This window comes from Athalia rosae, chromosome 2 (assembly GCF_917208135.1).
Source record: "Athalia rosae chromosome 2, iyAthRosa1.1, whole genome shotgun sequence".
NCBI classification, from domain to species: Eukaryota; Metazoa; Arthropoda; class Insecta; order Hymenoptera; family Athaliidae; genus Athalia; species Athalia rosae.
In genome coordinates, this window is record NC_064027.1 from 12,825,239 (window position 1) to 12,837,450 (window position 12,212).

General features: G+C 41.0%; 1 protein-coding gene across 1 annotated transcript in view; it reads right to left on the reverse strand.

The window, feature by feature from the left end:
• Nucleotides 1–10,969, reverse strand: part of LOC105684774 — a 45,995-nt gene extending 35,026 nt beyond the window's left edge. Inside the window, exon 1 of the mRNA XM_020851716.2 lies at nt 10,239–10,969. The gene's annotated coding sequence lies outside the window, so the exon portion shown is untranslated. The remainder of the gene's footprint in view (nt 1–10,238) is intronic.
• Between the last annotated feature and the right edge of the window lie 1,243 nt (nt 10,970–12,212).

Sequence of the window (12,212 nt, forward strand, 5' to 3'; positions counted from 1 at the left end):
GCCGCGAGAAATATCGCGTTGCTAACGCTTCAAACATGGAGTTTCCCTGCGAGAAATTCTGGGCACTTGGTTAAAATCGGCCTAACGATCGCTTTACCGCCGTAGCAAAACAGTTCGTATCAATGTGAATCATCCGGAATATTTGTCTCCTGCTTTATCACACCTCTACAAATACCGCAAGGGTTAATCGTTAAACTTGAACGAACGATCGATTTTCCAGAACACATCTGGAGTCGTTTCGTGTATCGCGATGGTTCAGCTGGGTAGTTGTTCAAAGAATAATAATTGAAGTTGGTATTCGTATCCGGGGAATGAAATTGAAGCTTGATCTTTAAGCAAATTCCTAACAAAGGAGATTGAAATGCCCTTGAGGATTCTCTGACAATTATCCGTGGAAAGTATTTCGTCGACGTAAGGAGTATTTCTAGTGTCTTTACTGCGACGAGGGTCGGAGAGCCATGACGTCGGGTTATTCTTCTTTGCTGACGCAATCGGAAAATTAAATAAATCCTCGATTGACGAGTTTTCGAAATTTTTTTTTCCTGGGTATAGAAAAAAAAAAAAAAAGATGAAACCTCAAATCTCTCGTTGAAAGGTACTTTTTAGACGTGACGAACTTGCCGTTCACTTTAACCTTTGATAACCCAGATGAGCCGGGCAAGTCAGCAGGTTACTGACAATGAGTTCTAAAACTTGAGAAAGGAAAAAAGGGGTGGGTTCAAGTTGCACCGGAAAGTGGTGAGTTCAATTGAATAATGTGGTAACTAATACTTTCATCGATTGATGTATTTCAATCATGCGGGTCACGCATTACGTTCTCCCGAAAATTAAAAAACAAGTGACCAATTTTTTCTTGCTTACGACATTTCTGCTCATCACCATCCCCATACAATGTCCGGATAAATCGACGAAACGTCCAACCCAGTTTATACGAGAAAAGCAGTAGTTTTGTGGGGAATAAAAGTTTGAACGGTACAAAGATTGCTTTTTCTAATACCAGTATAGGTAAATTTGAAGAACATCTTCGTCGCAAGCGTCTGTTGTTCAGCATTTGATGTGAAAAATATTCAGACATCATGGGCGGTCATTTGCCATGATGTTTTTTTGACGTCAGCTCGTTACGAATTTGGAAGAGATAATTTTACACGTTAGCATTCGAATGTAGGATCACATAAATACGTGGAGATAGGAACAAAAGAAATAATGTGTCCTGGAATTCGTTAAACAAAGGTAATTTGAAAGGCGGTACTTCAAACCGTACAGAGAACAGTAATCCTCTGGATTCGATGTCAAATATTGTAGTAAGACTTATGGTGGGCGTGGTCGTAATTGGTTTTTGAGTGTAGTTGAGTGTCAAAGTGAGAAAAAAAAAAATATATATTTGAAAAAATGGAGGGACACAAGAGGTGACACAAATAAGAGCATTTATCCAGCCGTGCGACACCCCTTGACAATAGGGTGATGTCGCACGTTTCGCGTTGAAAGGTTATTGCCGTGTTTCGAGTTTTCGCGAAATTAAAGTTTTCGAATGCCTGGAAAATCGCAATACAAGATACATATCCAATTTCATGGCACACCGAAAGTTATACCTATCTACATACTCATTTCCTCGATTACGATATTTTGGCACGACATGCAGTAAGAATTTACGTTTTTCCTCCCTTTAAAATCAAGATAGCGCTATTGAACCACAGCGCAGAAAAATTTCACTGGATTTTTTTATGCCAGAATATTGAGAACTAAGATACTGATCGAGGGTTGCGAAGAGCACGAGATTCTTGTCCAAAATGAAATACGGAATCATTGACATCAAGCAACCTTCGCAACTTACTTTGATAAAACTTGATTTTTCAGAGCAGTGGCGCCGAGTATCCAATTTTTCAGTCGAGCACCTGATTAGCGCCTATCTACTGTGGACTTCAAAAATTGACTTTTCCAACATGATTTGATCCGCCAACTTGACGGACACCCGGCAGTGTTGAACGAACGTGATTGGAATCACAAAATGAATTCCAATTAATACGTTTAAAATGCTTTTTTTATGGAACAATCTATAGCTATGTGATTGACAATCATAAAGCTGCAGTTCGTGAGAAGTTTGAACGCAAACTTCATTCTCATTAAACACTCACCCCGCATTTCTTCCACAAATGAAAAAGAAAGCAGAGGAAGAAGATAATTTCTTTCCTAAATTTCTGTAAAATTAAGAATCTTAAAAATGACAAAAATAATCAAGCTTCAGCAGGCGGAGGTAAATTTAAGGCTGTCGAGGTGATGAACTCTCCGTCCAAAATAAATTGGACTAATTATATATTTATACCGTGAAAGATAATCAAGATAAAATGAAGCGCAGAACGAAAAAAGAGAAAAAGGTAAGGCTATATCCCTCCCTCGAATAGGTAGTTCAAAAATTCTGCTTTTTTTCTCAATCGATCGAAATTTAGTATGACAAAAATTGAGTTCATCTTTACTACCACCTCTCATTCGTCTCCCACAGCCTACGGAGGAGGGCAAGCACTCGATGAGGAGAAAAACTATTATTGTACGAAGGGAGGAGGATTGTGGCAGAGATTGATTTTCATCTGCAATGGCTGCAACGGTAAAAATCACGAGGGATCACGATACGTAGAGAAGGGGAAGATGTGGAAGACGCTGCGTGATACGGAGTCCATTGATCTTCGGATCATTTGTCTTTCTGTTGGCTGCAGTGTTTGTTCAGAATTTTCATTACGAAAGAAACGCCGAGCGGTATCATTTTGCCTTACTGTTCATATTCGTATGAATATGTACGTACAGCGTAGACAATATTCATAGGTAAGTTGACTCTACAGTCCCACATTGACGATGAGGATTGTATTTTGACTGTTGAGATGAATTCGACCTCATGTGTGTTACGGGTACTTCATCTTCTCTGCGAGAACCTTGTGCAGAGATCATTTATGCTGCGCTGTTCGGTTTCGTGCATGCATAATTTCATTCGGACGGTTTCCCAAAATAATAAAAACAAGCAGAGCAATCTCTGTATTATATATTGTCAGAAATAGTTGGACAGCAGCTGTTCTCGGTCTTGTCACCTTTTTATCGGTCCAACTTTAGTTGGGGTATAAGAAAACTTTGAGAAACGCGTCCGCGACGTCCGAGGGTAAATCGCATTGAAATGTCTCTTCCGCAATCACTGCATACAATCTCTTCCATTCTATCGGAAATAGAATGTGGACAGATAAATCGCGATATATATTCCGCTTTATTTTAGTTCGAAAATAGAAAAAAAAAAAAAAAAAAAAAACCCCGCCCAGCTGAACGATTTTGTTCCTCTCGAGGCGAAACTTTCCCTCGCTCTTTCATCACTTTTATCGGGCTCCGGCGGACCTTCGGATTTATTTGATATGAAGCTGCTGCGGGCGGCGTCATATCCGAGATGATCGCCTACCGATATTCGATGCTAATTAACCCTTAATTCTGAAATATTGGGGTTTGAGGCGTTGCAAGGATTCTCGAATGCTTGTAATCCGAAGCGTTCATCACCCCTCACTTCGGTGCGCCCTCAGCGTAAGAATATTCGGCCCCCCTCAGATTTTGCATACAATTTTCGTCTCCTTGAAGTTTGCTTACAACCGTGTGCCGGAAATTCGTTACCGCAAAAACTGATTGCCTCAGGCCGTTCATACGGGCACGAAAATACTCCGGATCTCTGTAGAGGAATTATGTGAGATACGTTGAAAATATAGATCGCCAACTTGTGAGTTTGTATCGGCATGTTCGAGACTTTGGCAACCATATTATTTTGCGTGACTAAATTCAAGCGATACGCAAAGCCTGGAAAGTTTCTCGTTTAACCGTACCTGTAATACGACGGTTACACAGATGCACGAACTTCGATGCAACTAAATTGTTGTAACTCATCTTAAGTGCACTCGAAAGCTTTTGCAATATTCAGAGTACTGATACCGATAAAGTTTCACGGAGATTATACGCAGATGTCGAAAAAGAAGCTGACGTTTTTCGTCAGAGAATCGCACGTGTTGTGTGACGCGTATGGTGCAAGAGAAGTGGCGAAACTGGAATTTTCTGATCGTTTATCGCTCTGTCGCACCGGAGTCGATAAAATCGAAAAATGGTTTTGTTGCGTGTGGTATTTATACACTATGTCCGTACGCCCATAATACTTTTTCGAGGACTTCACTGCCGGCGTGTTGCACATCTTCGATGATCGGTCCAGTCTGATGAGAAACGCATTAGCGATCGAATGCGCCGTATACACAGTGGCAACTCGATCCATTAGCGAACGACCAACTTGGTACCGTTGGAATACTTTCAAAGCTTGACCGTCGCACGACCGTCGCTTACCGACAGTTCGACGCTCGCTTCAGTGAGATCAAAGTTAATATCATTTCGTATTTGGATTCCGATGCTTCGTGCTCTCTTTATTAAATTCGGGGATACAATATTAACTTTTTGGTCCTCTATTTGTTTTTCAGGACCCTTCTCCCCAAATATCTATGTGCCCGGAGTTTCAATTTTTTTTTTCCTCTTCCCCTATTCGTCCTACGCATATTTCTTCGTCAAATAATCCCTCAAATTTTATTGCTAGTGTGATAAAATGTATAATGTATTCGGAATTTGTTTGTAGATAAATTTTCCTATGTGCGCACCACTTCGATTCAGAACGGATCTTATTAAAACCGTCGTAATAAGAATTCAGCAGCGGAGCTTTTTCGCTGGAATTAATTCGATTAATTGATAATCAGATTTGCGTGAGCAAGTAGAGTAGAATAATTACTAAACTGAACCGTTTACAATCAATTTGAGCGAAGTAACATTTTCGCGAGATTACATTATTGACTCTCCTCCTCTTCGTCTGACGCACCATTAACGAGACTCCGAAGTCATCGTACACCCCAGAACCTTTCATTAATTGTTATCCATTTTCTCCCTTGTAATGGCTATAAGTAAATATTTTTCAGTCGCGTATCCAATGGTGCGGATAAAGCTCCGGAACGAATTTCATCCTGGTCCAATTTAGTTTGAACAATTAATCCCCTCGGACGTTCAAAATGCTGACAGGAGCTTTTGTTTTTTTGCAGTCCACCGGATGGAAAGTTTTTGATGCGAACAAGACTTGCAGTATTCCGTAACTGTTACGGGGTTTTTCCGGATCAACTTTCAAATTCGACGCGATGGCCTCACGAATTGTAGATGCCAGCTGATTTCTATACGTATAGAAAAAACATAAGCTGCCGAGCAAGTAATGCACAAATTATTGTCACGAAATGACTGAAATTTGTATAAGTCCCCCTTGTAATATAAATATTTATGTTCAATGTGTATATACCTATATTCGTATATACGTACGACATGTATATGTATAGCCGTGTAACGTACCTTTCTACGAAATTGGTTGGATTAGGTTTGCATGAATATTGTAAGTTCGCTCGTATATTTTTATCACACAACAGACGTTTCGAGATATTCCGAAGACACGCGATCTCCCCGAGATTAGAAATAAAAATATTTTACCCCGAGAGGATTTTCTGCACCGTAGCTCACAGCTCAGATATTTCATTTATGTATTCGTGTAGCCATAGATATATTTTAGCTTTCGAACGTTTTAAGATCATTCTGCTTGATGAATTTCGACACGAATCTATTTCCGATTCCGATGGCATTCGGGGTCTGATTTCTGCCGGTTTATTCGAAAGATTCACCAGGATATTATCGGCAATTATTACGTTTCAAAAATTGCAAGAATCACTTGAAAAATAACCGTTTTGTCTTCAGCTTTTTTTCAAAGGTGCATGGGATATTTTTCACTAAACAGGGATGAAACAAAGGAGAGAAATACATCTCAGCATCGGGGCAAAATCAAGCCAAAATATGTATCTGTCCCTCTGTTGCGAAAACATCGTTTCGGCCATAGTTCTCCGGTAAAGGCAGCACTTTCTTGAATTTATTTTTTTATTACGAGGCTTTTTCCCCTGTCGGTGAAGTTTATTTCACTGCTTCGAATTTTTTCTCTCCTCTCTTTCTCGCCTGCTCGAACTGTCAATTTCACCACCCCGTTTCAGGGTTGTGAAAACGATACTCACATTCCTGAATGGATTTTTCGTAATTGAAAATTCGTCTCGGTCGTACCGGTGGGATGGGATTTCGAGTGTGGTATGAAGTGTAGATACAGGTACGCCCGGATAGGTTGATTGGGAATCGCGTCTGAACAACTATTTCGTACAGCCGGACTGCTTACGAAAAGTTGTCGAAACGCGTTCTTGGCCGCGCAAGCGATTTACAATCAACCGGGTGTACCATCCGTAGAGGTATTCGCGTGATTCGTCTGTATTCGTTTACTCTGAACCGCGAAAGTCTGAACGTCGAATTCTCGCGCGGTTTCGATTGATCAGAGATTGCCTCTGGGGATGTATGTGCGTGACGCAGGGGGGACCGACACCAGCTATTTCCGGCAACGCCCGTTTCGCAGGACGAGAATATTTTACGAGCATAACACCCCCATCGACCGAAAGGGATTGTCCTCGTCTCCTTGTCGTCGGAATATCTAAGAGTCTGAGTTCACTCAACTCGGTTAAGAGTCACCGTTCAGTCATACGGTTATTAAATTGCTGCTGCATCTCAAGACACTTCGCATACCTGCATATCAATGTCTCGGTGGCCGTATACCAAACTTGAGGTATTAAGGAAAAAAAGAATCGGAAAAAAAAAAAAAAATATATAAAATTTCCCTCAAGTTATGCGATATTGAAACGCAGCTTCACCACTTCTTCTTACGTAGGTTATATTCCAATGGGTTTTTTTTTTTTTTTTCTCTTCATTCAATCGATTCGAATCAATTACCATTCGAAAAAAATTAATCGCGTCCAAATTTCACCCCGTCACGGTCTTTGATATCTTTAATTACGAGCTTTTTCGTCATAACAATTTTTTTTTTTTTTGATCTCTTTTCATTTTTAATTGCTTTTCAATTCTTTTGGCTGTTCGGCAAAAATACTTATACATATGTCCACATATACTCATATGGTTAGCTGAAGGGAGGGTGAGACTATGCCCAGACATGGCGAAGCTCATACCTTAGGAAATACCTATAGGTAAACACCGCGCTATACATGAGCATATATATACCTAAAAAGCTGAAGATGTAGCCTGGATATGAAAGGAAGACAAAAAAATGTTCGTTCAATATTCTCCGCCGTTATGCAGCTGCCGAGATTACGGAAACTGGTGTGGTGCCCGAATCATTTCATAGGTTTGGTATTTTGGATCGATAAAGTTATTCAACACTGCTTGTGATTAATTTCGTTATAGGTACGTACATATATACACGGTGCGGGAGGAAAGGGAATTATAGAGGGCAGGTAGCATCAACGCCCAGGCTTTTAACGGCATATTAGCGTTTCGAGCGGAACTCGGAACTCAAACTCAACATTGAACGCGACGGAGGTTCCGTAGAGGTCGTGCGTCTATACATATATATAGTTGGTTTGATAACATGTTTTCTTTCGGTAACAACTTTATGCCGCCTGAAACTTGTACTTTAAAACCGTATGAATAATTATTACGCAGAATTTCAAACGTGACGCAGATGAAGTTCGCCCGTACGATTTAAATTAATGATTCTCCAAGGTTGAAAGAGAGTCAAAATCTGCTACACTATTGTCAAAACTCAAGTTCCGAAGAAAGGATCTTTTCATAACAACCGTAGTTTGTTCCTTAACTACGTATGAGAAAAAACTTCAAATTTTGTTATCACCTTCATTCCGAATAGATCGTTTCAACCCATCTCGCGGAAGGAGCAGAACTTTTGAACTCGAGCCCGATCCCAGCACCTCGAATCCAACGGCCATAATCAACGCTGTATGCGTCTTCGCAAATCGGCCCAATCTATTTTCTAAAAAACTTGTGTTTCCTATCACCCGATATCGACCGCGGTCGTCGTCATACTTTAGCACTTTGTTAGCCGATTTTGTGCGGTTGCCCCAGAATTCCGGGCTTTTATAAAAGCATTTCGCTCTTTTTCATCTACGTGTTTTTTTTTTTTTCTCTATGTCAGTTCTTCCCATGTGTGAGTAAAGTTCGATGATCCCACGAGGCGCTTAACTTTCATGTGCGGAAAGTGCAAGCTTGCATACGAAGTTGATGCCGAGGGAGATATTCAGTCGATACAACTTTTGTGGTGCATCGTAAATTTTCATTGCTCGAAATTTTGTCTGCCGCGGTGTTGCGGAGCACGAATTCAGCTCTGATTTAGGATAATTTCCAGAGTCGAACGAGATGAAATCCGAAGAGCACGCGGTTTCGGCAGTCGAAGGCCAGACGGCCCGTGACCCAAAATTGTTGAAGTCGGAGGTCGTCGCACTGCCATCGATGCGAAAATTCGGTTTTTTGTGAAAAAAAAAATGTCAACTTCCGGCAATCTTACACTTCCAAAGTCCGATCCTTCCGCGCAGCCTTGGAGGGCGCGTTCTTTCTTTGAAAATAATGCAAGAGACCGGATTTCCAAAAATATAACGAGTTTAATTACGAATAATTAGCGTAAATAAATTACGATGTCCGTCTCAACTTCACGTCCGCATCTTATTGGGAATCAACCCTTATTCAACGAATTCAACCAGGATTTAGAACCGTATTCGTCATGCACTTGCATTACGCACAGTGATAAGAGTACACCGTCGTATTTTAATTTTTTCTCTTCATACCGCTAACAAAGTCCTATTTCTAAATCGGTACAGATATACCTTGGCTGAGTTCCTTTGTGGCATGGCATTCGCGAGCATCGAGCTCAAAGGTTGTAATCTTGAAAGCTATGTCGACGGTAATGAGTACCTACTAGTATTATAAAAAGTGTATAATGGTTCACATTAACCGTTGGGTAGATATATAACCTTCAATTAAACATTATACAGCTGACGCTTGGCATACGGTGCTCACAATTGATTATCACCTACACTTTCGCGTATATATGTAGGTATGCCAGGAAAGAGGAATGGGAAGAGGTTATAATATACGCGAGGATGGGAGTGGATGAGGAAATACAAAGGGGGTGAAAAATTCCAAAAAGAATCACTTCTCAAGTTTCCCCTTTATAGAGTAAGCCTCGAGAGCGGGATTTACCTGGGATTTTAATTCCGCTTGAAAACAAGGGCTTCTTCTTTCTGCTGAAGGAGAAATTAGGGGCACGGATTAGTAAAGCTTTCACAAAGAGCGTACAACTTACTCACAGTTAAGATCTTGACTTACGCGAACCGCTTTTAGCTCTGGATAACTCAAAGTCAGTTGAAGAGTAAGCGCGGGGATTTATAATCACTTTTGGCAATTAAATTTCACCGATACACCCTAGCGGTATATTAGAATCCTACGAGGAATACCGGTTACGAGGCGATAGAACTACGGGAAACTTGACTCGGGTACGTTTAAGCTATTCTTGTTACTCGAATCCACTCGCAATAACGAACCGCTAACAATAAGCTACCCCGCGTACAAATCTTTCGCTCAATTTCGCATTATTAGAGAATCGAATTCGACCTAGAAACGCGGTGATATCTCAGCCGGGATTTCCACCCTTCCAAGGGTCCTTGTCATGGGTATATATACGATGGCTGGCGATCGGGTTTATCGCGTTGAATCGGAGGAGGGTGTGCAAACTTTAACTTTGTAAGCGAAACGACAATTTCCGGGCAATTGAATCGTTGTGTAAAAGCGGAACGGACTAAGCGCCTCGGATTTCTTTGATGAGATAAAATACACGTGCTTCAAAGTTCAATTGGTCAAGAACAGCCGTTGTTATTCGCTCGATTTTCGGGTAATGCTTGGAATTAAGGGAACGGATTATCGAAAGTCGCGATAATTTGTCACCCCGACGGTTACCGTTCATCCAAAATCTTCGGGATGAGCGAGAACGGACGAGAAGACGTCTCATTTGATTTTCAAAAATCTGTATAGAAAATTAGACACAATTATTCAACAACATGCTATCGATGAGTCGAATAGAATCTGCACAAGCCAGCCTCTGAATTTTCGATGATTTTTTTATGCAAGGATTCCGTTCGATGTAACATATAATTTGACCTGCACGTATGATTAGTGTAAGTGGCAGGCGACTATTGAGTTTTTACAGATTTGAACACGTGCGTTTTGCGTATTATTTACCTCAGCTTGAGGCTACGGGTGAGCAGGTAACGTAGCGTGAACTAGTTTAGCAAAAGTGAAAAGAACACGAAACGAAATTTACATACCTAAATGGTGATTAAGTCGACACGGCGTGTCAGCGAGATGAAAGAGGTGAAAAAATCAGCCGGATTGCTCTACGGTCATAATGCGACGTCCGAGTAGAGCATCCAATTTTTCTTCAAGATAATCAAAATTATCTGGAAGTTTTTCACCCCGCCAAACGTATGAGGAAAAAAAGGGCACGCGCGAATTACGATGGGTCATAAAAATTTAATGAACGGATTTTCCTTACGCGCTTAACGTTTGCTAATTTAACGACTCCGTACAAATGGGGCACGATAAAAAATCTACAAGTTCACATTAAAAATGATGGAATCACGCCGAATGGGCGTTTATCTCGTTTGTGGACCAAGCGGATTAATATTTCGAATTTTTTTTCAAAGAACCACTCGATATAAGATCAATTCATAAACAAAGTTTTTTTCGCCACTGTTTCCTACATGCGAAATTTCAATTGACTTCTCAATTAGCGTCGAGTTTGCTGAATTTTTCACTCATATCTATAAATATTAATTTCAACAATTACGGGCCACCGATCTGTTCATATTTCGACGAGAAACAAGCCACTCTCTGCATGAATCGTCGAGTTAAAAAATTCCCGTTAGCTTTTACGAACGTTTGCGTCTCTGGGTAATTCGGTCAGGGGCGCAACCGAAGATCACGAACACTTTAGAATCCAGGTGCCCTCGTGTCTGCGGTGTGGAGTATAACGTTGACACGTGTTTTCATCCCCGCGTTGTTTCCTCGACTGAACTTTTAACCGAAAGCTTCTGGGTTTTGAAGCGCACGCGCCGTTTGCTCGGCCTATTCCTCCCTTTTGGCCCTATCGCGTATCGGGCTCGAAATATAGATACGTGTATACCCGTTTGCAAGTTCGTCGGTACTTCCGTGAACCAACGTAGCTTACGTTAAGCCAGGTTAAGAATACAATGCGACCGATACATTTTGCGTTTACATAAAGCGAAGGGGTGCTCGCGTCGGAAACGACGTGTAACGATATACGTGGCCTTATTACATTACAGTAGAGGACGGAGCGAGGACCTCGCGAGCTTTTCGCGAGCTTGCAAATTACAAGGTGTAATATTCAAATGGATTTTTCGCCGGTCCTCGGGGCGCTACACGATACGCGATAAAGACTGCAGCGGGGAAGGTGGCCGTTGAATTTCCCGTGAATTCTTTTATCTCCTTCAGCACCCTCGTCCTCCCAGGCCCCCCTTCACTTCGCGAGTTTCAACGGTAAAAGCAAAAAACGTGAACATCAACGAGTATATTTTCAGCTCCGCAGCTACACCCTGAATATAGTGGAGTTTATACATTTTCAAAACGGGTCATTCAGATCTTGTATACGAGATGAGTCTTGAACCGCTGAAAAGATATATTTCGAAGCACCGACGAGGAAAGAAATACTTTTGAAACGAGCGGATTGGCCGGGAAGCTTCGCTTTTTTTACTCCACGAAATCGAGCAAATACGTGTATCAGTTTGGAAACTTCTTCACCAGTGGTATAACATTTTTTCAAATCCGATCCGAAAGTTTCCAAGCGCAGCTAAGTTGTTCGCAAATGATCGAGCCTACGAACCCTGTTCTTCTTCTATTTTTTTGTGAATAATTCGCGAAGCAACATCTTCGCCGATCGTTATCAAGATCGTGAAAGCATTATTTGTGTTCAGAGTCCCTTGAATCCATAGGATCTTTGGAAGTCTGTTGACTTAAAAGGTTTTTTTTTTCATAAAAACTTTGCACGCGTTACAGGGTGTTCGGTGAAAGTCTCTAGCAAATCGATGTCACGATTTGACTTTCATTCAGCTATTTATTTGCTGATTCATTTTATTCATTTATTTATTTATTCCCCACACGTCACTCGGTTGATCGTCAACTCTTTTACCCGAAAATTCTGACAAATATCAATGAGGAACTCCCACGACGTATTTTCACGTGACTAAAAATTTTTCAATTTGTATCAACACGTTCTAATTGAA